We start from the raw sequence: 26,722 nt of genomic DNA, 5'->3' as shown, positions 1-26,722 counted from the left end.
TTGGAATTTTCATTGGTAGGGCACTAAACAGGTAGTTTAGCTTTGGTAGAATTGTCATTTTTATTATATTAGCTCTACCTATCCATGGGCACTTGATATTTGCCAAGTTATTTAAATCTGATTTAATTTGTGTGAGAAATGTTTTATAATTGTTTTCAAAAAGATGCTGTGTCTGTCTTGGCAAATAGACTCCCAAGTATTTGAATGGGATTTTTCTTTCTAGCTCTTCCTGCTGTGTCTTGCTAGACATATATAGAAAAGTTGAGGATTTATGAGGGTTTATTTTATAACCTGCTACTATGCTAAAATTGCTAATTGTTTCCAGTAATTTTTTGGATGATTTCTTGGGATTCTCTAGGTAAGACCATCATGTCAACTGCAAGGACTGAGTGTTTTGTCTCTTCCTTCCTAATTCTAATTCCTTCAGTTTCTTTTTCTTCTCTAATTGCTGATTCTGACATTTCTAATAAAATATTGAATAGTAGCAGTGATAATGGGCACACTTGTTTCACCCCTGATCTTATTGGGAATGCCTCTAGCCTCTCCCCATTGAATATAATGCTTGTTGATGATTTCTGAGAGATACTGCTAATTATTCTAATGGACAGTACATTTATTACTACATTCTCTAGAGTTCTTAATAGGAATGGATGCTGTATTTTGTCAAAAGCTTTTTGAGCATCTGTCGATATGATCACATAATTTCTGATAGGTTTGTTGTTGATGTAATTGATTGTACTAACAGTTTTCCTAATATTGAACCAACCCTGCATTCCTGGAATAAATCCTATTTCATCATAATGTATTATCCTAGTGATAACTTGTTGTAATCATTTTGCTACAATTTCATTTAAGATTTTTGCTTCTATATTCATCAGGGAGATAGGTCTATAATTTGCTTTCTCTGTTTTAACCCTTCTGGGTTTAGGTAACAGCATCATATTGGTTTCATAGAAAGAGTTAGGCAAAGTTCCATCTTTCCCTATTTTTCCAAAGAGTTTGTGCAGAATTGGAACCAATTATGCCTTAAATGTTTGGTAGAATTCATTTTTGAATCCATCAGGTCCTGGAGATTTTTTCTTAGGGAGTTCAATGATGGATTGTTGGATTTCTTTTTTCTGAGATAGTTCTGTTTAGGTATTTAATCTCTTCTTCATTTAACCTTGGGCAACTTATATTTTGTAAACATTCATCCATTTCATTTAGATTATCAAATTTATTGGCATAGAGTTGAGCAAAATAATTTCAAATTATTACTTTAATTTCCTCCTCATTGGTGGTAAGTTCACCTTTTTCATTTATGATACTAGCAATTTGGTTTTCTTCTTTCTTTTTTTAATCAAATTTGAGAGGTTTATCAATTTTATTGTTTTTTTCATAATACCAACTTTTAGTTTTATTTATTAATTCAATAGGTTTTTTTGCTTTCAATTTTATTAATTTCTCCTTTAATTTTTAGAATTTCTAATTTGGTATTTAGTTGTGGATTTTTTTATTTGTTCTTTCTCTAATTTTTTTAGTTGCTTGTTTATTTCATTGATTTTCTCTTTCTCAAATTTATTCATGTAAGCATTTAAAGCTATAATATTTCATAATATATCTGCTGTGAGTTGCTTTGAATGAATCCCATAGGTTTTGGTATTTTGTTTCATTATTATTATTATCTAGGATAAAATTGTTAATTCTTTCTATAATTTTTTATTGGTCCACTCATTTTTTTAAATGAGGTTATCCAGTTTCCAATTTATTCTGAGTCTATATCTCCTTGGCCCAATATTGCATATGACTTTTATTGCATTGTGATATGAGAAAGATGCATTCACTATTTCTGATTTTCTGCAGTTAATCATTAGGTTTTTATGTCCTAGTACATGGTCAAAGTTTGTATAAGTTTCATGTATTGCAGAGCAAAAGGTATATTCCTTTCTATCCCCATTCAGTTTCCTCCATAAGTCTACAATATCTAATTTTTCTAACAATCTATTCATTTCCTTAACTTCTTTCTTGTTTATTTTATGATTCAATTTTTCTAGATCTGAGTGCAGGAGGTTGAGGTCTCCCACTAGTAGAGTTTTGCTTTCTATGTCTTCCTGCAGTTCTTTCAGCTTCTCCTCTAAAAGGTTGGGTGCTATCCAATTGGGTGCATACATATATTCCAGTATTGAAATAACTTTATTGTCCATGGTACATTTTAGGAGGATATCTTTTAATGCTATTATTTTTGCTGCTATTTTGTCTGAGATAAGGATTGTCACCTCTGCTTTTTTTACTTCACCTGAAGCAAAATATATTTTGCTCCAGCCATTTACCTGTACTCTATATGTATCTCTCTGCTTCAAATGAGTTTCTTGTAAACAGCATAATGTAGGACTCTGGTTTTTAATCCACTCTGCTATTTACTTTCATTTTATGGGAGAGTTCATCCCACTCACATTCAAAGTTATGATTACTAATTCTTTATTGCCCTCCATGCTATCTTCCCTCCATTTTTATTTGTCCCCCTTCCCGCCCCTTATCCATAGTCCCCAGTATTTTGTTTCTGAATACCACCCCTTCAGTGTTTTTGCCCTCCTATATCACACCCTCCCCTTTCCCTTTTTCCCTTTTCCCTTACCATCCTTTTGTTGGTTCCTCATTTTTCCCTATTCCCCTTCCCTTTCTCTGTCCACCCTCCCCTTTTCCTCTTTTATTACTTGAAAGGTTAGATGTTTTATAAGTTAACTGAATATGTGTAGGTTGACTTTAAGCCAAGTCTGATGAGAAGATTGATGTGTTTCTTATCAGCTCCCTTCTTCCCCTCTTTTAACATAGGTATTCTGTACTTCTTAATATAATGAGATTTACTCCATTCAATCCCCTCCCTCCTCCCATCTCTATCCTGTCCCCCTTTTTTTAGATCATTCTATCTGAGTCATAGAAAATTCTGAGTATCTGTCAATTCTAGTTAAGTATATTCTATCTAAGAGACTTAAAATTCTTGAGAGTTATCAGCGCCTTTCTCCCAAGTGGGGTTAAAGCCAGTTACATACCTTTAGATAGCAGTCTCATGTATAGATCATGAATGTCCATCATTTCTGGCTAGGTATATTCTCTCTGTTAGAGTTACAATTCTCAAAATTTATGAGTATCTTTTTCCACACACTGGGATATAGCCTATTTCAACTTACTGGATAGAAGATTTTTTTTCCTTTTACAGCCCCCCCTTTTTTTAACCTTTTCAAGTGTCTCTTGAACCTCCTGTTTGATCTCTAAATTTTCTATTTAGCTCTGGTCTTTTCATCAGGAATTTTTGAAAATCTTCCATTTCATTAAATTTTCATCTTTTTGCCTGGAAGAGAAGGCTCAGCTTTGCAGGAAAGTAGATTCTTGGCTGCATTCCAAGCTCCCTTGCTCTTTGAAATATCTCATTCCAGGCCCTTGGAGCCTTTAATGTTGATGCAGCCATGTCCTGCATGATCCTTACTGTGGCTCCTTGATGTTTAAATTGTTTCTTTCTGGCTCCTTGAAACATTTTCTCTTTTATCTGATAATTCTGGAATTTGGCCACTACATTCCTTGGTGTTTTCATTTTAGGATCTTTTCCTGGAGGGGATCGATGTATTTTTTCAATAACTACTTTGCCCTCCAGTTCCATGATATCAGGGCAGTTTTCCATCAGTAGATCCTGTAGTATTAAGTCCAGGCTTTTTTCTCTTCAATGTTTTCAGGAAGTCCTATAATTCTCAGGTTGCCCCTCCTCGATCTATTCTCAAGGTAAGTGGTTTTGTTGATGAGGTATTTTACATTTTCTTCTATTTTTTCTATTTTTTTTTATTTTGTTTAACTGGCTCTTGCTGTCTCATGGAGTCATTAGTTTCTGCAGATTCCATTCTGTTTTTGTAGGGAGGAGTTTTCTTCATTAACATTTTGCAACTATTTTTCCAATTGGTCAATTCTACTTTTGAAAGAGCTTTCCATTTAACCAATTGAGGTATTGAGAGAATTATTTTGTTACTATTTTTTTCTAGCTCTGTTAAATAGTTTTTTTGGTAGTTTGATTTGTTGATGTTGACTAGATAATTTGTCTAGAATGGTCGTTTTTCATTACATTAGTAAGACCTAACCATCTAAACATGAATGATTGAAGTATTTCCAATTCTTTGAATTTTGCTTTATTTGTGTGGAAAGTATTTCACAATTGTTTTTATACAATTTCTGGGCTTGTCTTGGGAGGTAGAATCTCAAGTATTTTATGTTACACACAGTTATTTTAAATGGAATTTCCTTTTCTACCTCTTGCCTTTGGACTTTGCTGTTCATATATAGAAACAATGGTGATTTAAGTGTGTATATTTATATCCAGCTACACTGTTGATTTTCTAATTTTCTCTAAGTAAACCTAATGGTAATTATTAATTGTCTGAGATCAGATTTGAACTCAGGTACAGTCCTAACTCCAGGGCCAGTACTCTATCCATTGTGCAACCTAGGTGCCTCCATAATATAGTTTTCTCCAAACTTTTACCTTTACCCTGTGTGTCTCTTTTTGCTTCAAATGTGTTTCTTGAAATAACAAATATATTGTAGAATTACGATTTTTATTTCATTCTGCCATCTGCTTTTGTTTGATGAGAGATTTCATCCCATTCTCATTTACAGTTAACCTTACTAATTCTGTATTTTTCTCCATTCTGTCTTTCCACATTTATACATTTGTTAAGATTTTATTTATTTTGAGTTTTACAATTTTTCTCCTAATCTTCCTTCCTCCCCCCGCCCCCAGAAGGCAGCCTGTTAGTCTTTACAATGCTTACATGGTATATATTGATATAAGTTGAATGTGATGAGAGAGAAATCATATCCTTAAGGAAGAAAAATATAGTATAAGAGACAGCAGAATTGCATAGCAAGATAACAGGTTTTTTTTTCCTAAATTAAAGGTCATAGTCTTTGGTCTTTGTTCAAACTATATGATTTTTCTCTGGATACAGATGGCATTCTCCATTGCAGATACCCCAAAATTGTCATGATTGTTGCACTGATAGAATGAGCAAATCCATCATGGTTTTGTCATCCCACCCATGTTGCTGTTAGGGTATATAATTTTTCTGGTTCTGCTCATCTCACTCAGCATCAGTTCATGCAAATCCTATTTATATTTTTTCCTTTCCTCTTATTCTTCCTCACCAGTGTTTTGCTACTGTTCCCCTTTAACTTTTCTTTAAAATTTTAGCCTTTAATACTACTTTCACAATTACCTTCACCTTCCTTTCATTAGTCACTTCTCCTTTTTTCCCCTCCCCACCCCATTTCCATTTAGGGAAGGATAAATTTTTAAACCCAATTTGGAATCTATGCCATGCCCACTCTCTGTCAAATCCATTCAGTAGCATTTACTCTCACAGCTTCCCTTATTTCCTTCTATTAAAATAAGTCTTTTTGTCTCTTCACCAGGCATTATTTATGCACTAATGTCTAGTTTTCTTTTGATATTTTCATTGTTTTAATCCAGTCTTATATTTATGACTCCTTTGTCAAAATATACTACTTTTATCTATTTTTTTATAGAAGTACTATTCCCAAAGATTGATTGATTGTTTGCTTGATTGATTGATAAGCTGGGTTGCCCCATATTCCCTAAGTACTCTATCCTCTTCTGCCTCATTAGAAATACATTTCTCAAGAGTCATAAAACACATCAAATTATAGTACATATATACAATATGCCCTTTTGAAATACCCTCTATGAATACACAAGCCTCTTGAGCTAAAGCATTATCTATCTCATGAACCATTTCTAATCCCCCAAGTATACTCCCTCCAATTGTAGCCAAAGTGTCAAGCAAAGCAAAATCTCTTCATTATGTTTTCATGTCCAAATATTTCGACAATAGTCAGACAACCCTCCCCAACCAAATTATCAGGTACACCCTCTCTCTCTGTCCCTTTAGCACCCTAACCACTTAACTAAAATCCTCATTAACTAAAGTATGACTTAAGACTACATCACTTCCTAACCTTTTTATGTCCAACCCTTCTAAGGTCCCACCTTTTGTCGCTATTGTACTACAACCATCCTTAACTAAGCTATCTAGTAAAATAAGGCCACTTCTGCTTTAATTATGTATATGACTTCTAACTATTCTTAGTACTGGGACACCCTCTCTTAAGAACTTTAGAATTGATTCCAAGACATAGGAGACACTGACACAGGAGCATCAACCACAGGGTTCTCTTATCAGAGAAAGCATTAAGCTTTATGATCAAGCAGAATAAAAGTGCCACAAAGGAAATGTGAACTAGATAAGTTTAGAGTAAACATTCCACGTTTCTCATTTGGACTATTTGTGCTGACCTATGGTTGGGTATTCTGAGCTGATATTTGTCCAATCAGTCACAGTCAGATACAATGTAATTTATCTCAATGTAGTGATGTCATTTTGCTCTTCTTCAATAAAAAAGGAAAAGAATAAACTATACCCATCCTCTAGTAACAATCCCTTCAACTATATTCAACCCTTTGTCCTAAGAGAAATACAATTCGTAAGAGTGACAAATGTGATCTTTCTTTGTAGGGATGTATACATTTTAATGTTCTTGGCTAGGGTTTGTTTTTTTTTCCCTCTTTTCATTTACTTTCTTTTTAGGTTTTTTGCAAGGCAATGGGGTTAAGTGGCTTGCCCAAAGCCACACAACTAGGTACTTGTTAAGTGTCTGAGGTAAGATTTGAACTCAGGTCCTCCTGAATCCAGGGTTGGTGCTCTATCCACTGCATCATCTAGCCACCCCTCATTTACTTTTTTAATGCATCTCTTGAGTCTTATATTTGAAGATAGAATTTTATGTTCAATTCTGGTTTTTCTATTGGAAAATTTTGGAAGTCTTCCATTTCATCAAAAATCCATCTTTTTCCCAACAGAATATGCTGAATTTTCCAGGGTAGTAGGTTCTTGGTTGTAATCTAAAGACCTTTACCCTCCAAAATATCATATTCCTGGTCCTCTAATTCTTTAATGCTGAACCTAAGTGTAATTCTGATTGTGCATCCTTTATATTTAAGTTGCATCTTTTTGACTACTTATCCTTTAGTTGAAAAATCTGGTATTATATATTAGTCCTTGAAGTTTTTGGAGAGAGTCTCTTTCTTTAGGTGTTCTGTGTTTTTTCAAGGAGTTCTTGAATCTTTTCTTCTTGATCCAGTATATTAGGACAGTTTTCCATGATAATTACCTGAAAGGCATTTTCCAGGCTCTTTTTTTTTTTTTTTTGATTTAGGCTTTCTGGTAGACTAGTGATTCAAAAACTATCTCTACTGGATCTATTTTCCAGGTCATTTGTTTTTCCTAAATAGTACATATTATTCATATTTTCCTCCTTTTGATTTTGCTTGATAGACTCTTGAGATGAGTCATTAGCTTGTTCTTACCCAAACTCAGTTTTTAAGGTTCTATTTTCTTCAGTAAGCTTTTGTGATTCTTTTCTCCATTTGATTAATTTACCTTTTAAATGAGTTGTATTTATTTTCCAATTAGTTAATTTTACATTTTAATGAGTTGTATTCCATTTCCAGATGGTTAATTTGATGATTAGATGAGTTGCATTCCTTTTATAGTTGGTTGATTTAATTTTTGGATAAGTTGCCTCCATTTTCCAGTTGGTTATTTTATTTTTAAAGGAAATTATTTCTTTGGTCAATTTTTCTTCTTCCTCTTTTCTTCAGTTTTTAAAATCTTTCTTAAACTTGTCCTTAAGGTTTTGGATTTGAGCCTAATTCATAAACTTTTTTGATACTTCCTATGTTGGCAATGTGTCACTGTTTTCTTCTTCTAAGTTGACATTTTTATCATCTCTATCTGAATAGTCACTTTTCACATTTAGTGCCCTTTTTGGTTTTTTGCTTATTTTGATAGTTGAGCTCTGTTGCTTGGGTATAGGACTCATAGTCCTGAATTTTTTTGTGCAGGAGCTGGAGTTTGGTCCCTGACATCATTTGCCAACGTGCTGCCTATGCAGAGGTTTATGTCCTCCTTTATATGTAGACTCTTCCTAAGCAGTGGTTTGTTCCCCACCCAGTCGTGTCTGTTACCTCAGTGTTCCAGGGTTCAGACATTGTCTGGGATTGGGACCTTCACTGCGGGCTTAATATCTAACTGAGCTGGGCCCTAGACTGCTGTCTAGATTTGAGGACTTGGGCTGAACTATGACTAGAAGCCTCCTGATTCTCCTGTCTATTTTGGCTTTATTTACCCATTTCCTCCTAAGAAACAGACTTTCATTGAAAATCCTCCACCCTTCCAGGGTGGAGCCAAGATGGCTGCATGAAGCTAACAATGTCCCGTAGCTTTTTCCTACTAACGATAAATGAAAGCACTGCTGTGACATTTCAGCTACAGATCCCACCAAGAAAAAGAGAAGATTCAAAGAAATTGTCAATGGTAGATATCATGGAGGATGTTCAGTGAAGATCTGTATCTTAGGGGTAAAAGGGGAAGTAAAGGAGGTAGGAGAGAGGGTAAAGCCAGTGGAAAGCTTTAACCACAGTGCAATACAGGTCCCAAAAGACTGACAGCAACAGAGGTTAGCATGGAGTGTCCCAACCCCAAAGTATGAACCCTGGGAACATTGGAGCAAAAGGTAGGACTGGGTCAGGAAAAAATCACTGCTAAGTCAGAACCTGGACATAAAAGAGGAAACAAACTCTGCAAAGGCAAGGCCTGGACTGAATAGGTTACATCTTGTCCAATGACAAGCCAGGCATTAGATCCAAGTCCCAGGGAAGAAAAAAGCTTGGAGCTATACTCCCTATACCCCAGGAGCAGAGCTAAAACAACAAAGATGAGCAAAAAAGCTAACAGAGCTGTCACTATAGAAAACTATTTACAGATAAAGACATAGTAATATCAAGAGGCAATCAGTGAAAATCACTCCCAAGGGAAGTCTCAAATCAATCTATGAATTTGACTCAAATCCAAAAGCTCATTTAAGAGCTTAAAAAATAATTCAAAAACCAAAAAAGAGAGAAAGAAGTCAAGAAGAAAGATGGAAAAAAGAAATTAAAGTCAGGCAGGAAAATTATGAAAAATTGACCAGAGAATTCAACACATTTAAAAAGTTAGCACAAAAGGTAATTGAAGAAAATAAAGCACTAAAAATAGAATTGAACAAATAGAAACCAATCAATCTAAGAGATAATAAGATTCTATCAAAAATAAAAATAAAAAGATTGTAAAAATTGAAGAAAACAAAATGTACCAGTTAGGGAAAGCAAATGACCTACAAAACGCATCCAGGAGAGACAAGCTACAAATCAACAGACTACTATAAAGTCTAGATCAAAAAAAGAACCTAGAAAACATCATGCAGAAAATTATTAGCAAGACCTGCCCTAATCTGCTAGAAGAAGAAACAATATAACCATTGAAAGAATTTACAAATCCCCTCCAGAAAGAGAACCCAGGATAAAAAAAAATAAATCCAAGGGCTATTATAGCCAAATTCCAGAACTCTCAAATAAGGAGAATTTGCTGCAAGCAGCAAAAAGAAAACAGTTCAAATACAATAGAAACATAGTCAGACTCACACAAGAACTTTCAGCCTCAGCAATGAAGGACCAGAAGACCTGGAGTACTGTATATAGAGGGCCAAGGACCTGGGATTACAACTCAGACTTACTGTTCTGACAAATTAAGCATATCCTCTCAGGGAAAAAAGATAGATGTTCAACAAAATAGAGGATTTCCAGAATTTCCTGAAACAAAGAGCAGAATTAAACAGAGAATTCAATCATCAAATATAGGACTCAAGTGTTACCAAAAAATGCTAACTGAAAAAAGAAAGGAAAACAAATTTTGGCCAAGACCATCATATGGTATACAACTCTAAAAAGGAATATATAACACTTCTAATTCTTTAGAATTTTACTTCTCCTAGGATATTAAAGTGTCGAATATAATTGAAGAGATTGGACTTAAAGGATATTGGGAATAGTTGGGTCTTATCTCTCCAATGAAGAGATCCAAGATGACATCACTATGTTTGGGACAAAAAGCCCTGATCAAAAGAAGGGTTATTAACTTTAAACTTACATTTCTTGTTACCTTTTGACCTACTTTAATTCTTCTGTGTTGACAAAGTTTAGTACTTTGTCTGATGACAGCATCATAAACTGGGTGGTCCTGAGTCAGTGTCTCCCATAACTTAAAATCATTTGTAAAGTTCTCAAGTGAGACCTGGAGAGCCTCCCAGTGCTTAGAGCCCTTTAAGATTCTTGTAGGTAATTAAATCAGGGTTTGACTCAATATATGCTTCACTTAACAAGGCCTTAAGTATTCTGGGTGGGGAGAGGGGTGGTAAAGAGTAAGAGAGAAAATAGGCCTGAGGGGAGGGCTACAAGTAGTTCAAGAAATGCTTCGACTTTGGGATATCTTGGCTCTTGAAGAGGATTGTGTGTACTTGGAAGGAACTTGAAAAGGAGGTTAGGTTAAAAAATTATTATAATCATAATTTGATATAGTTTGAGACAATGCTGCTTATTAAATAATCAAGCAATCAATCTGTAATGATACTTTGGTAACAATATGAACTTATCAAGCTATCAAATAATCAAACTTTTATTGATGATACTTGATTAATAGTACTTCAGTAATAAATAACACCAGGTTAAGAGAAACAAAGATTTGTAATTTTAGAGGGAAAGAAGGGAGAGCTGAACACTGAGTAAATTCTATTCAGAAGATTTGACCCAGAGAGGGAATAAGATGCATTCCCATTTGGGCTTAAAAATCTATCCTAATCTACAAGGAATAGGGGGGATGGGGAAGGGGAAAGATAAAGGAAAAAGGGACCAATAGAAGGGAAGGGGAAGGTACAAGAGAAAATAAACATAAAGTTAAATTTTAAAAGAAAAGTTAAAGGGGAAAGGGAGTGAAATTTTGGTGAGAAGGGATGAGAGGAAAGGAAAGAGAAAAATATAAATGGGGAAAGATAACTTGGAGAGAAATAACAGAATTAATTATCTTAACAGTAAATATGAATGGGATGAACTGTCCTATAAAATCGAAGCAGGTAGCAGAATACATTAAAAACCAAAATCCTAAAATATAATTTTTAATATGACGTTGAAGAAGAGAGATACACACAAGGTAAAAGGAAAAGGATGGAGCAAATAAAGTTTCCCTCAACTGAAGGATTGCTCTCAGATAAAGTAAAAAGCAAAAATGGATTTCATTAAAGGGGATAAGGAAGGAAACTACATCTTCTTAAAATGCCCCATTGGTAATGAAGCTATATCATTAATAAACACATATGCAGCTAGTGGTATAGCATCTAAATTCATAGCGGAAAAGCTGAATGAATCACAAGGAGACATAGACAATAGAATTTTAATAATGGGGGGAGCTCAAAATACCTCTCTTAGTACTAGATAAATCTGACCACAAAATAAGCAAGAAGGAAAATGAGAAGGTGAATGAAATCTTAGAGAACTTAGAAATGATAGATCTCTGGAGAAAAATTAATGGGGATAGAAAAGAATATACCTTCTTCTCAGCAGTACATGGCACCTTTACTAAAATTGTCCATGTACTAGGGCACAAAAATTTTATAATTAAATGCAGAAAGGCAGAAATAATAAATACACACTTCTCAAACTATGATACAATAAAATTACAAGTAAGAAAAGGTCACAGAAAGATAAATCAAAAACTAAATGGAAACTAAATAAATTAATCTTAAATAAAGGGTGAATCAAACAGCAAATAATAGAAATAATCAATAATTATATCCAAGAAAATGATATTAATGAGACAGCATACCAAAATTTATGGGATGTAGTCAAGGTAATTTTTGGGAGAAACTTTGGATCTTTAAATGCCTATATGAATAAAATAGGAAAAGAGGAAATCAATGAATTATATATAAAAGTGAAAAAGTTAGACAAAGACCAAATTAAAGATCCTCATTAAATATCAAATTAGAAATTCTGAAAATCAAGGGAAAGATTAATAAAATTGAAGGCAAGAAAACCATTGATGTCATAAATAAAATTAAGAGTTGATTTTATGAATAAGTCAATAAAATAGACAAAACTTTGGTTAATCGAATTGAAAAAAAGAAAAAATATAACCAAATTACCAGTGTCAAAAACAAAAAAGATAAACTAGCCACCAGTGAGGAGGAAATTAAAGAGATAATTTGGAGCTACTTTGTCAAACTGTATGCCAATAAATTTGATAACTTAAATGAAATGTATTAATATTTACAAAAATTCAAACTCTCCAGATTAATAGAAGAGGAAATAAAATACTTAAATAACCCTATTTCAGAAAAAGAAATTGAAGAAATCATCAATAAACTTCCTTAAAAAAAGTTCCTATGTCCAGATGGATTTACAAATGAATTCTATGAAACATTTAATGGACAATTAATTCCTATTCTACATAAACTATTTTTAAAAATAGGAGGAGTTCTACCAAATTCTTTTTCTGACACTAACATGGTGCTGATACCTATAACTAGGAAGAACCAAAACAGTGAAGGAAAATTATAGAACAATCACCCTAATGAATAATGAAGCAAAATATCTTAAATAAAATTTTAGCAATAAGACTTCAGCATGTTATTACTAGGATAATATACCATGGTCAGGTAAGATTTAGACCAGGTAGGCAGGAATGGTTCAATATTAGAAAAACACTCAACATCATTGAACATATCAATAGCAAAAGCAATAGAAATAATAATAGGATTATCTCAATAGAATCTAAAAAAATCCCTTGATAAATACAATATCCATTCCTTTTAAAAATACTAGAAAGATTAGGAATAAATGGATTTTTCCTTAAAATAACAAATAGCATCTATCCAAAATCATCAACAAATATATGTAATGGGAATTTTACTTGGAGCATTTCTAATAAAGACAGGAGTGAAACAAAGATGCCCATTGTCACCATTATCATTCAATATAGTATTAGAAATGTCAGTTTCAGCAATCAAAGAAAAAGAAATTGAAGGAATCAGAAGTGGCAATGAGGAAGCAAAGTTTTCACTCTTTCTGGATGATATGATATATTTAGAGAAAGAGAAAATCATCTTAAAAACTCCTTGATACAATTAACAAATTCAGCACAATATTAGGATATAAAATGAATCCACATAAATTATCAGCATTTCTATATTTGAGCAACAAAGTCTAAGAGCATGAGATAGAAAGAGAAATTCATGTGTTACATACATACTTTACATTCTTACATTTAACATTAAATGCTTGAGCATCTTCCTCTGAAGACAAACCCAGAAACTGTATTATAAATTATAAAACATTTCCCACCCGAATAAAGTCAGATCTAAATAATTGGAAAATTGTCAATTTCAAGGTTAGGCTGAGCTAATATAATCAAAATGACAATTCAGTACAAATTACATTGCTTACACAATGCCATACCAATCAAACTATGAAGTACCTATTTTACCGAGCTAGAAAAAATAGTAACAAAATTAATCTGCAGCAACAAAAGATCAAATTTAGCAAGGGAACTGATGAAGAAAATGTAAAGGAAGGTGACAGCTCTGCCATATTTAAAACTATACTATAAAGTGGCAGTCATCAAAACTACCTGGTACTGGTTAAGAAATAGAGTAATGGCTCACTATAGAAAACTACTTTACAGACAAAGATGATAGCAATACCATGTCTGAAGAAGAAATAAGTAAAAACTACTCACAGGGAAGTATCAAAACAGTCCATAAATTGGACTCCAATACAAATGCTCATCAAAGGCCTTACTTCAGCTTTGAACTTCAGGTTCTCTTGACTCCAGGGCCAGTGGTCTATCCACTGGACCACTTAGCTGTCCCATACTTGTTAACTTTTTTAAAAACTCTGTCTTTATTGGGGTAGTTAGGAGTATATATAGACAGAGGACACTACTATGAATTGAATACAGTGTGAAAATTATCAAAAAAATAAAATTAAGGGGAGAGAAAGAAGACTCCAAGGAAAAAGGGAAAGGGATAGATAGAATGGGTTTGATTATCTGATATAAAAGAGGCACAAAAGGGGTGGTGCAGTGGATAGAGCACTGGCCCTGGAGTCAGGAGGACATGAGTTCAAATCTGGCCTCAGGCACTTAATAATTTCCTATCTTTGTCACCTTGGGCAAGTCCCTTAACCCCATTGCCTTAAATAAATAAAAATAAAAGAGGCCCCAAAGAGCTTTTATAGTAGAAGGGAAGATGGGTGAAATGACAGGGGAAGCACATGAAATTTATTCTTATTGGAATTGACTGAAAAAGGGAATGACATACACAGTCAGCTAGGTGTAAAATCCATCTTACCTTACAGGAAAGTAGGAGAAAAAGGAAATAAGAAAAATAGGGTGTTGATAGCAAAGATGTATTTGGGGAAGTAAAAGTCATAAGTAGAAAAATTTAAGAATGGAAAGAGTGAAGAGATAAAGAATAGGATAAATAGAAAGGAAAAAAATGATGGAAGAAAATAATATAGTAATCATGGCTGTGGGAAAAACAAGTTACAGCAAGTTTCTCTGATAAAGACCCCATTTTTCAAATATATATAGAACTAAGATAAATTAATAGAAATAAAAGACTTTCCTCAATTGATAAATGATCAAGTGATATGAACAGGCAGATTTCAGACAAAGTAATCAAAACTATAGTCATATGAAAAATGCTCTAAATCACTATTGATTAGTGAAATGTAATTTAAAACAACTCTGAGCCACAACCCCATACCTATCAAATTGGCTAATATTCCAGAAAAGGAAAATAATAAATGTTGAAGAGGATATGGGAAAATTGAGACACAAATGCACTGTTTGTAAAATGGTATATACTTTCAACCATTCTGTAGTTTGATTTGGACCTATGCTCAGAAAGCTATAAAACCATGCATACCCTTTTGACCAAGCAATATAACGACTAGTTCAGAATTCCAAAGAGATAAAAGACAAAAATGGAAAGGACTTCTATGTATAAAAATATTTATAGCAGTTCTTTTTGTGGTGGTCTATGCTCAGCAAGCCAGTAGTGCAGCAGACCTGAGCTTTGCTATGACCAAGAGCTTCCCAGCTTTCCTCCCCTTTTACCCATATAAGATAGACATTTATTGAAGTTCCTCAGTAGTGGTAAAATTTCAAATTTGAAAAAATGTCCAGCAATTAGGAAATAGGTGAACAAAGTGTTGTATCCTATTCCATCCATAAGCAGGATCCTTTCAGAAAAACCTGGGAAGACTTACAAGAACTGATACAAAGCAAAATGATCAGAACAAAGAGAACATTGTATTCAATAACATTGATATTGCTTGATGATTAACTGTGAATGTCTTAACTGTTCTCTGCCATATAATCCAAGACAATTCTGAAAGACTTATGATAAGTTAATTGTGATGTAATGATGCTTAGGATTTTGAGAAACATATTTCTATCAGAGAATACTTTGAGAGAGAAAGTGTGGATATAAGACAGGCTACAAAATAATTAAGATATGAAAAATGGTTTATACTGGAAGAAGTTGGAACCACATGAAGAGGTTCAAAGGATTTGTTAAAATAGAGGGAAAGTAGGGAAAGTGTAAACACTTAATAAATCTTACACTCAACAGATTTGACTCAAAGAGAAAAATGACATTCATTGCAATTGGATTTAGAAATTTATTCTAGGGGTGCCTAGGTGGCACAGTGGATAGAACACAGGTCCTGGAGTCAGGAGTACCTGAGTTCAAATCCGGCCTCAGACACATAATAATTACCTAGCTGTGTGGCCTTGGGAAAGCCACTTAACCCTATTGCCTTGCAAAACCTAAAAAAAGATTATTCTACCCTATAGGGAAATAGGAAATAGGAACAGGGGAAAGAAGAGTGTGAGAGAAGCAGCAATCAAAATCAAAAATATTGATGAGGATAGCTAAGGGGAAATAGATAAAGAAAAGTATAGTTGGGGGGGAGATAGGATGGAGGGAAGGGAACAAGGTTTTACAAAAATAAAATCAATGTAAAAATTCCCACAACTAGTGTTTCTGATTAAGAACTGATTGTTAGGATATATAAAGAACTGAGTTGTATTTATAAGAATATGTAATTTCCCACCTGATAAATGGTCAAAAGGTATAAACAGGCAATTTTCAGATGAAAAAAACTAAAGCTATTTATAGTCATATAAAAAAAAGATCACTAATGAACAGAGTATTGTAAATTAAAGTAACTCTGAAGTATTCATATCTATCAGATTGACTAAAATAACAAAATAGGAAAATGATCAATGTTGGAGAGAATGTGGGAAAACTGGGACACTGATGCATTCACTATTGGTGAAGTTGTGAACTAAACCAACCAACTAGAGAGCAATAAGACTGTGCATACTCTGATCCAGCAATACCAATACTATATCTATATCACAAAGAGATAATAAAAAAGAGGAATAGGCCCATGTGTATAAAAATATTTAAAGCAGCTCTTTTTGGAATAGAAAAGAATTGGGAATTGAGGGAATGCCTATCAATTGGGAAATGACTAAACAAATTATGATAAAGGAAGTAGTGAGAAGATGGACTTTAGAAAAACCTGAAAAGACTTGCAGGAACTGATTATTAATAGAGTGAATAGAACCAGGAGAATATTGTGTACATTAACAGCAACATTGTGCGATGAACAACTAAGATGGGCATAGCTTGTCATAGCAGAGACTTGTTATGAAAAATACCATCCACATCCTTAGAAAAGTCTGAATCTAGAGCAAAGTATACTGTGCTTACTTTTAAAACATTTTTATAGTGTTTCTTCTTCTCTCATGATCTTTTTTCCCCTCTTAATTCTAATTCTTCTTTTGTACCTTGCCTAATTTGGAATTATGTTAAAAACAATGGTACATGTATAACCCATATCAGATTTCTGGCTGTCATGGGGAGGTGGGTGGGAGGGGAAGATGGTAGTAAAAGGCAGAACTCAAAAGCTTGTAAAAGGATGAATGTTGAAAACTATCTTTGCAGGTAATTGAAAAAATAAACAGGGGGAAAAACAATCTAATGGAAAATTGCATATAATTCAGAAGGCCAAATTATAATAACATGGATGATAGAATACTGGAATAGAAGTTCAGGAGGCAAGACTCATGCCTACCTCTAAACTTACACTGGATCTGCTTTGCCCTTTACAAAATGAGAGATTTAAAGAAGGTGGCCTAGAAGATTCATTCCAACTGTAGTTACTGTGAGTCTATGAAATTTACAATCTAAAAATTATATTTAGTGTCCATTTTACTCCACTTCAACTTAGCTTTATTTTCAGTAAGAGATGAATGGGCCTTCCCCTGTGTTTGGCAGGTCTCCTCTATGAGGCCTCAGTTACCTCCTCTGAAAAGCAAAATTATTGGATTAAATGTTACCTAAAGTCCTTTCCAGCACTAACATTCTATCAGGATACATTCATGGCTTAGGGGGATGTTTTTCAATTTGTCTATCTCTTTTTTTCATTTAACTCTCTTTCCTCCTTAGTCAAATCATTGTTCTCTTCCATAAAGAGAAATTCTCCATTCCCAAGAATAAGAATTCTTGGATGCCAAAAATAATGACACCATAAAATATTGTAACAGATCTTAATACCTCATTATCAAGAATAAATTATTAAAATAAGAAATTTCCAAATGACCCTTCTTCTCAGAAGTACACCCCCCCATTCATGTCTGTATATCTTTGCCTATAGCAACCATTGTCCTGAGGTATCTGTCTTCCTCACAAGGTAGTATATAACTCATCCTCCACCATCTCTCCACTAAGAAATTCATTCATAATATCTGTTTCAGACACAAAAATCCATAGTTACTAAACTCCCTTATGGAATTCCCTCATGTCACACCTACTAAGTAACTTTTCACTTTAACTTAAAATGGGGTTGAATTTGCCTTATACCATTTCTCTAGTCCTATTGGGACTCAAAAGAAGTAAACCAAAGGCACTTATGACAAAAATTCAGGAAGAAAAGGAACAAGAAAAGACAAGTCATTCATTCCTAAAAACTATCATATACCTGATTGTCATTTATTCAGAAAATAATAAAAAACATGGGTATTTTATGCCAAACAATATTTTAGGTGCAGGAAGAGAAATGAAATTTAGTTATGACAGTCAATGATCTCATGGGCTTCCAGTCTATTCAATGAGATCTCTTATGTAGCAGAACAAAAACAAATGGCATTTCTACTTAACCTATCCTCTGAAGAAAGAAACATCTTTAATGAACCCTTCATATAACAAAAAAATGCTTCCAAAACCACCTCAAGCTTTTCTGGAGATTTTAATGGTAGCTAATATTTGCAGGAAACTTTACATTTCTGCTCATTTCTGTTATCACCGTTTCCTTTGAATTCATCCAACAATAACAAGAAAAATTTACCTTTAATTAACATTATACAAAGCCTTCCATATAACAATATCTCACTAGATCCCCACAATAACTTGCAGAGGACATTCTATTGATAAGGAAACTAAGGATTGATGAGCTCTTCAAGATCATACATTTAGCAAATAATCCACTGAGGTATTCCAAACCAGATCTTCTAATTCTATCTCATACACCTTTCATTACATCATCCATTACCACAGAGTATGTTTGATTGAAGTTCCTTTGGAGGGGGGAAGGGGGAAGGAAGTTGGGGTAGGGGCAGAAAAAAAAGTAAAAGTGAATAGGGAAACATAATAATCAATATCCATAGATTTGATATTGTAGTTATCTAGTCCAATAACCTCATTTTAGCAAAGAGGATCATTAAAGTTAAATAACTTACAAATGGCCACACTGGCAATAAGTAGTAAAGCTGAGATTCAAACCCACATCCTTTCACTCCAAATACAGTGCTTTTGATGAATGTTTTGTATATCAATTTGAGAACATTTAGGATGCTTGAATGGTATTTCAAAGGCAGTAATAGAAAACTGAATTCTTAAAACATTCGAATTCCAGCACACATGCTGAAAGAAATGCCAAATATATGATAATGGCAACACTTCTGAGATCAAATACATGCATCTGAAGAAAACTCCAACATAAGAAAGAAAATGACACAGCCTACAACCCTTTGTAGTGTCATTTTCGGTGCAAGGAGGTTTCTTTTCTATCTTTAATTTTTTTGCTGATATTCTGTGAACTGTTCTGGAAGGCCACACTTGAGAGAGTTTTAATTCAAGAATCCAATGTTATCTTTGCTAAGTCCTAAACTCTGTTTTTCAACAATAGAACTCCACTGACAAGTCTACTCTAACACCATTACACAAAGTGTAAACATTTTAGGAATGGAAGAAAAACTGCTTGCAAAATAACAGAGAAGAATTCTGCAATTTATCTTCTATATATATGAACACACACATATGTATGTATTCTCTTAAATATACCCATCTCCATTTCCAGTGGAAAGAATTAGGGTAAATTCTTTATTATACCATGATATATGAATCATATTCTTCCTGGATTCATTCAGAAGTCATATCATCCTGAAGGAAATGTTGAATAGAAATTCACTCTTAATATACAAAATTTTCCAGTGGTTCAGAAATTAGAATCTGAAAATTCTAAGCTCTAGTCACAATACATCCAAAAATTGAGGTAATTGTTGATTGAGAAACTACCCTGACTTCTGGCCAAATTGTACTAAGGTCTCCTGGTTGTCCCTCATATATAATATGAAAAAAACCTCTTAACAGAAATTCAATTGACAAAACCTAGAGAAAGGATCTAGGAGAAGAACATCTACCTAGAGGTTTGTCATGGGTGAGCTGGAGGCAGAGAGCAGAGAGCCATTTGGGGTGGGGTGAGAGAGAGACTAATCTAGTCAGCCACAGTGACTTTGATTGTGTGAGTCCTGATGTGGGGGAGATCCAGCAGGGCTGGAGGGCAAATTCCAGTGCACAGAGTTGCAGAGTGCTGCTGGACATTGATCTGCTGGGCTCAGCTAGTCTGGAGGACCGTGAACTCCATACTTTCATTTCATCAGATTCTTCTTCCCAGAACAAACAAAGTAACAGGCCCACCTAGGCTCAGGCATGGGCAGCAGAGCTCTGTCAGGCCCACCCACCCCCTCCAGGCCCAGGGAGAGGGCCTCAAATCAAGGTCACAGACACTCCAGAGAAAGCCACAAGTACCCCTATTACTGGTTAGCCCACTTGGAGTTACTAAACCCAGTGAGCAAAGCCTCAAGGAATTTCAACACCAAACCTCTCTGAATCAGATCCTCCCTTAACACAAGATCTTAGGAAAATGAAGAAAGGACAGTGAAAGCAGATCCATACTTAACTACTTAGTAAGCAAAGACCCTGACTCAGAGAGATCCAGAACTTCTGAGTAGAATATGATTTTGTCTCCAGCCCAGAAAGACTTCCTCGAAGAAATCAGAAAGGAGTTTTAAAATCAATTGGAAAAAATTGGGGAAAAAAACCAAGAGAAAAATTAGCACCTTGCAACAAGGAAAACAAATTCTTGGAAAATACAATTGGAATAATACAAAAAAAAATAAAATAATTCTCTCAAAACCTCAATTAGTCAAATGGAAAAAGAAAGTAATTCTCTCAAAACCTCAATTGGACAAATGGAAAACTCCTTCAAAAATAGAAGTGACCAATTGGAAAAGTAGTTGCAAAAGGTAAATGAAGAAAATTCTCTTTAAAAAAAGCATGGAATCTGTGGAAACTAATGACTTCATGAAACATCAAGCATCTGATAAACAGAAACAAATAATGGAAAAAAATAGAAGAAAATACCTCATCAAAAAAACCACCAACCTCAAGAATAGAATCAGGAGAAACAACCTAAGAATCACTAGTCTTCCTGAAAATATTGAAGAGGAAAGAAAAGGCCTGGACTTAATATTACAGGATTTAGTGATGGAAAATTGCCCTGACATCATGGAACAAGAGGGAAAAATAGTTATTTAAAGAATATATTGATCCCCTCTAGAAAGATATCCCAAAATGAAAACACCAAAAAATATTGTGGTCAAATTCCAGAACTATCAGATAAAAGAAAATTTTGCAAGCTGTCAGAAAGAAACAATTTAGCAAAGACCCAAAGTAAGAAATACACAGGACCTGGCTGTATCAATATTAAAGGATCAAAGGTACTGGAATATGATATTCCGAAGAACAAGGGAGCTTTGAATGTAGGCAAGAATTCACTATCTGGGAAAAACTGAGCCTCCTCCTCTTCTGGGGTAAAAAAAAATGGACATTTAATGGAATAGGGGACTTCTAACTTTTCCTGATGAAAAGACCAGAGCTAAATAGAAAATTTGGACTTCAAACAGAAGTCACAAGACACATGAAAAGTTTAAAAAGGGGGGGGGGGTAAAGAAAAAACCTGCTATCAACAAGCTAAAATTAGGTATATCCCCACCTGTGCGAAATACTCTCATAACTCTCTGTCAGAGAGAATATACTTAGCCAGATACAATGAATAGTCATGATTTAACTATAAAGAGAAATCCCATTCAAAGAAACTTCAGATGATATAAAATACTTGGGAGTCTACCTGCCAAGGCAGATTCAGAAATTTTTGAAAACAATTACAAAACACTTCTTACACAAATAAAATCAGATTTAACCAACTAGGCAAACATCAACTGTTCATGGATAGGCCAAGCTAATATAATAAAAATAACAATTCTACCTACATTAAACTACATATTTAGTGCCCTACCAATCAAATTTACAAAGAAAATTACTTTAATGCATTAGAAAAATTGTAAGTAAATTCATATGGAGAAATAAAAAGTCAAGAATTATCAGGGGTTTAATGAAAAGAAATGTGCAAAAGAAGGTGACTTCACCCTACCAAATCCAAAATTATATTTTAAAGCATCAGTCATCAAAACTGTGGTATTGGCTAAGAAAAAGAGTGGTGGATCATTGGAATAGACTAGGTACAATAGCAAGAAATACTTATAATAATCTGCTGTTTGATAAACTCAAAGAGTTCAGCTATTGGGATAAAGACTCTCTCTTTGATAAAAACTGCTGGGAAAATTGGATGTTATTATGGCAGAAATTTGAAGTGGACCAAGACCTCACACCCTATAGCAAGATAAGATCCAAATGAACACAGGATTTAGACATAAAAAATACAATATTATAAGCAAACTAGCAGATCAAGGAGTAGTTTGGAAAGGGAAGCATTTTATTACCAAGGAAGAGATGGAGAAGATCACTAAAAACAAACTAAATGATTTTGATAACATTAAATTAAAAAGCTTTTGCATAGACAAAATTACTGTAGCCAAGATCAAAAGAAATGTGGTAAACTGGGAAGCAATCTTTACAACTAGTATTTCTGACAAAGGACTCATTTCCAAAATATACAGAGAACTAAGTCAAATTTTTTTAAAAAACAAGCCATTCCCCAATTGACAAATAGTCAAAGGATATACAAAGGCAATTTACAGCTGAGGAAATCAAAGCAATCCATAATCATATGAAAAATTGCAAATTAAAGATAAATGAAAGTTAAAGCATCTCTGAGGTACCATCTCACCTCTCAGATTGGCCAATATGACCATGACCATAAAGGACAATGATTTATGTTGGAAGGGATGTGGGAAATCTGGGACACTGATACATTGTTGATGGAGCTGTGAATTCATCTAAACGTTCTGGAGAGAAATTTGTAATTATGCCCAAAGGGCAAAAAAAATGTGCATACCCTTTGATTCAACAATACAACTACTGGGTCTATACCCTGAAGAGATGATTAAAAAGTGTAAAAACATCACTTGTACAAAAATATTCATAGCAGCCCTGTTTGTGGTGGCAAAGAATTGGAAATCAAATAAATGTCCTTCAATTGGGAAATGGCTTGGCAAACTGTGGTATATGTATGTCATGGAACACTATTGTTCTGTTAGAAACCAGGAGGGATGCGAATTCAGGGAAACCTGATGGGATTTGCATGAACTGATGCTGAGCAAGATGAGCAGAACCAGAAAAACCTTGTGCACCCTAACAGCAACATGGGGGTGATGATCAGCCTTGATGGACTTGCTCATTCCATCAGTACAACAATCAGGGACAATTTGGGGCTATCTGCAATGAAGAATACCATCTGTATCCAGAGAAAAGAATTGTGGAATTTGACCAAAACTCAAGGACTATTACATTTAATTTAGAAAAATACTGTTATCTTATTATGTAATCTTGCCATCTCTTATACTTTATTTTTCTTCCTTAAGGATATGACTTCATTGCATTGAATTTGGATCAATGTATACCATGGAAACAATGTGAAGAGTGTCAAATTGCATTCTGGTGGTGAGAGGGAAGCAAGATTAGGGGGGGGAATTGTAAAACTCAAAATAAATGAAATCTTAAAAAATAGTAAGCCATTCCCCAATTGACATATAGTCAAAGAATATGTGGAGGCATTTTACAGATGAGGAAATCAAAGTGATCCACAGTGATATGAAAAATTGATCTACATCATTACTTATTAGATAAATGCAAATTAAGGCATCTCTGAGATACCACCTCACACCTTTCAGCCTGGCCAATATGACCAGGAAAAGACAATGAGAAACTACCCTGAAGAAGTCTGAAACAAAGAATATTCTTATCTAAAGAGTATCACAGCAAAGTAACAGAATCACAGAATGAGAGGAACTCTCCAGGTTTTCTAGGCCAAACCCTTTACAGCATTCCTTGCAAGAGAACATTCAAACTATTTTAATACCACCAATGAGAATTAATCTATTATTTTTGTATAGTAATCCATTCATTTATAAATAGTTTTATTTTTTTAGGAGGCATCTAGATATATAGGGTGCCAGGTCTGGAATCTGGAAATCAAGAGTTTAAATTTTACTTCAGATATTTACTTATGTGTGTGAACTAACCCATTTGTTTATCTGTAAAAATAAACTGGAGAAGAGTTTGACAAGTTACCCCAGTGTCTTTGCCAAGAAAACCCCAAAATCATACTGCAAATTATTGGACATAATTGAAATGTCTAAACAACCCAACAACAACTGTTAGTTTTTTTCTTACATAAACCTGAAAGTCCCCCCTTGTAATTTCAATCCATTGTTCTGCAATTCTGCTTTCTATAACCAAGCAAAGCAAAGCTAAATCCACTTCTGTGTGTCTTTTGACTTAGACTCTACTCTGCTCTTCTCTTTATTAAATATTGCTAGGTCCTTCCAAAAATTTTTTCTATTGCCTAGACTCCATTCTTTATCACCTGGACCCTTTCCTCTCAACATAATCTAGCCAAGTATCAATGTCCTTCTCAAATATGGTGCCTAAAATTGAACATTACAACATAAAGGTGTCTAATGTTTACTCCAAAATTTAACAACTTTTCATTCAACAAACATTCATTAAAAGCTACCATGTAGATCATTCCTGAGAATAGGTGTGATTTAGAAATTTGTAAAACATAATCTCTACCCTCAAGGAATTTACTATGGTTATCTGGGTCTCTAGCATGACTATTTTGTAAAATCTCGCCTAATTGATAGATATAACTGTGTTCATATAATACAGTGGGGTAAAGAGTACCCTGTGAAAGCTTTAGAGAGGAGAAACACTATTTTTGTTCTTCAAGAAAGAAAAACATATCTTTAGACTCTCTCTCTCTCTCTCTCTCTATCTATCTATCTATCTATCTATCTATCTATCTATCTTTCTATCTATCTATATATCTATCTATCTCTATCTCTGAATCCACCCTAGACATGGAAAGGAAGAAAGACTTTAGAAGCTACAACTAGTTTGTCACCTTAGAAACTTTAAGAAGTTTCTCCTTGGTAAGATAGGAGCCCCGCCCCCCCCACCCCCCGTGTGTGTGTGTGTGTGTGTGTGTGTGTGTGTGTGTGTGTGTGTGTGTGAAAGACAGCTTATTCAGTCTGAATATTTTCTGGTATACTCTAATCTTTATAATCTTTTTGACTGTATAAATTCATTTACTTACTAGTCATCATTTATAATAAGAGAATAGTAACTTCTGAAAGACTTAATAGTCTTGCAGAGTTACCTGGGTCACTTAGAATCGAAATGATCTGCCCATGGAAGAGAAATGATTATTGATGACCAATGATTTGGAAAGATTCATGTCCCCCCTTCTTTTCTTTTATCCTCATTTCATGACCTCAGTCTTAGAAGGTTGAACTAAACTTCTCCTCTATCCAGATTCCACCTAGATAAGCAATGATTGTGTTTTACTCAGGTTTGGGTGGGGATAAATTCTTTTAATAGATTATCCAAGGTGGAACTAACTTAGAGATAGATGACATAATCAAAGTTCAGATTCAACCCCTCATTGTAATATCCATTCACTCATTAATTGTTAACAAATCAGAATTTGATTGACACCATGGGAAAGTCTTTAAAGGATATAAAAAACTGAGATCCTTCCACCATGATTGTCTTTGGTTTAAGAGACAGTCTGGCATTCTTTTATTAAAATGCAAGCATTAGAAAGAAAATGATTAAATTACCCAAAAATTATGCCCCACAAATCTTTTTAGATGTCACACAAGGCTGCTTAGCTTATACATGTCAAGGGTCTGATTCGAGCCAGACTTCTTCACTCTAAGACTGTCTTTTTTTCTACTACTCCATTCTATTCATATGTACATAGAATTGTGAAATTTTCCAAGCACATTTCCCTTAAAAAATATGTGGGATAGATAGTAAAAACATTGTTTTTGTTTTACAGATGAGAAAAATAAGATTCAGAAAGGTGACATAACTAATCCAAGATCACAGAACCTACTAAATGCTGTCACCAGAATTCAAACCTAGGTCTCTTGGATCAAGGTTCATTACTCCTTCTATTATATTACACTGACTCTCAAAAAGTATCTATGTATTATGCAAATAGCTGGATAAATTATTATTGAAATTCTGTGTAGTATGGTAGAAAGGAAACTATGACTAATAGGCAAGAAACCAGAGTTTTAATTTTCATACAACCACTAATTATTAAGATTAAAATAATGCGTTACAAATATGTAATACTTATATTGCAATTTTTTCCAACTATTATACTTAATAGAAATTGTGTATGAATTACAATAAAAATTCTGAATTAATTTTGTTTAGAGTACTGAGATTATTACAGGTATTAATTGGAATGAGGAAGATAAAAATAAAGGAAGCTACATGGCAAAGTGAGGCTACCACATGAAAAGGCTTTATCAAATGCAGAAGCCTTTAAGTCTACCAAACCTGAAAATAGATTGAAGCAGAAGTCAAGAGAGAAAAATCTATTAGATTTGGTGATTAGAAAGCAAATTCTGGTGAACATGGAGAGAAATAATCAAGTAACTGGAAACTGTTATATCAGTCCAGAGCAGCTGGACAAAGTCTAAGGAAAAGAGAACTAAATCAAATACATTCAGTCTAAAGATTACATGATTTACTGTGGCATAGGGAAATAAAGAGGATCAATGTTATATACATTATATACATTATATATATGATCTATTATATAGATGTGGATGATTAAATTTAGTATTCCTGGATTGACCAGTTACTTATTAGCTAGGTAACCTTGGACAATTAACTTAACCTCGAACTTTCACGTACCCATAAAATTACTCCCCACTTCCTCCTCCTCCTCCTATTACTATACTACCACCACTACTATTACTACTACCACAGCTAGTATTGATAATTAGACCATCAAGAGACAGGTTTGGATATGTGGTCTCCAACTCATCACCAGAAAATTGTATGTTAGTACTTTGCC

Source organism: Macrotis lagotis, chromosome 8 (genome assembly GCF_037893015.1).
Source record: "Macrotis lagotis isolate mMagLag1 chromosome 8, bilby.v1.9.chrom.fasta, whole genome shotgun sequence".
Taxonomy (NCBI): Eukaryota; Metazoa; Chordata; class Mammalia; order Peramelemorphia; family Peramelidae; genus Macrotis; species Macrotis lagotis.
The sequence above is the reverse complement of the archived record's forward strand: the minus strand, read 5'-3'. Positions refer to the sequence as shown.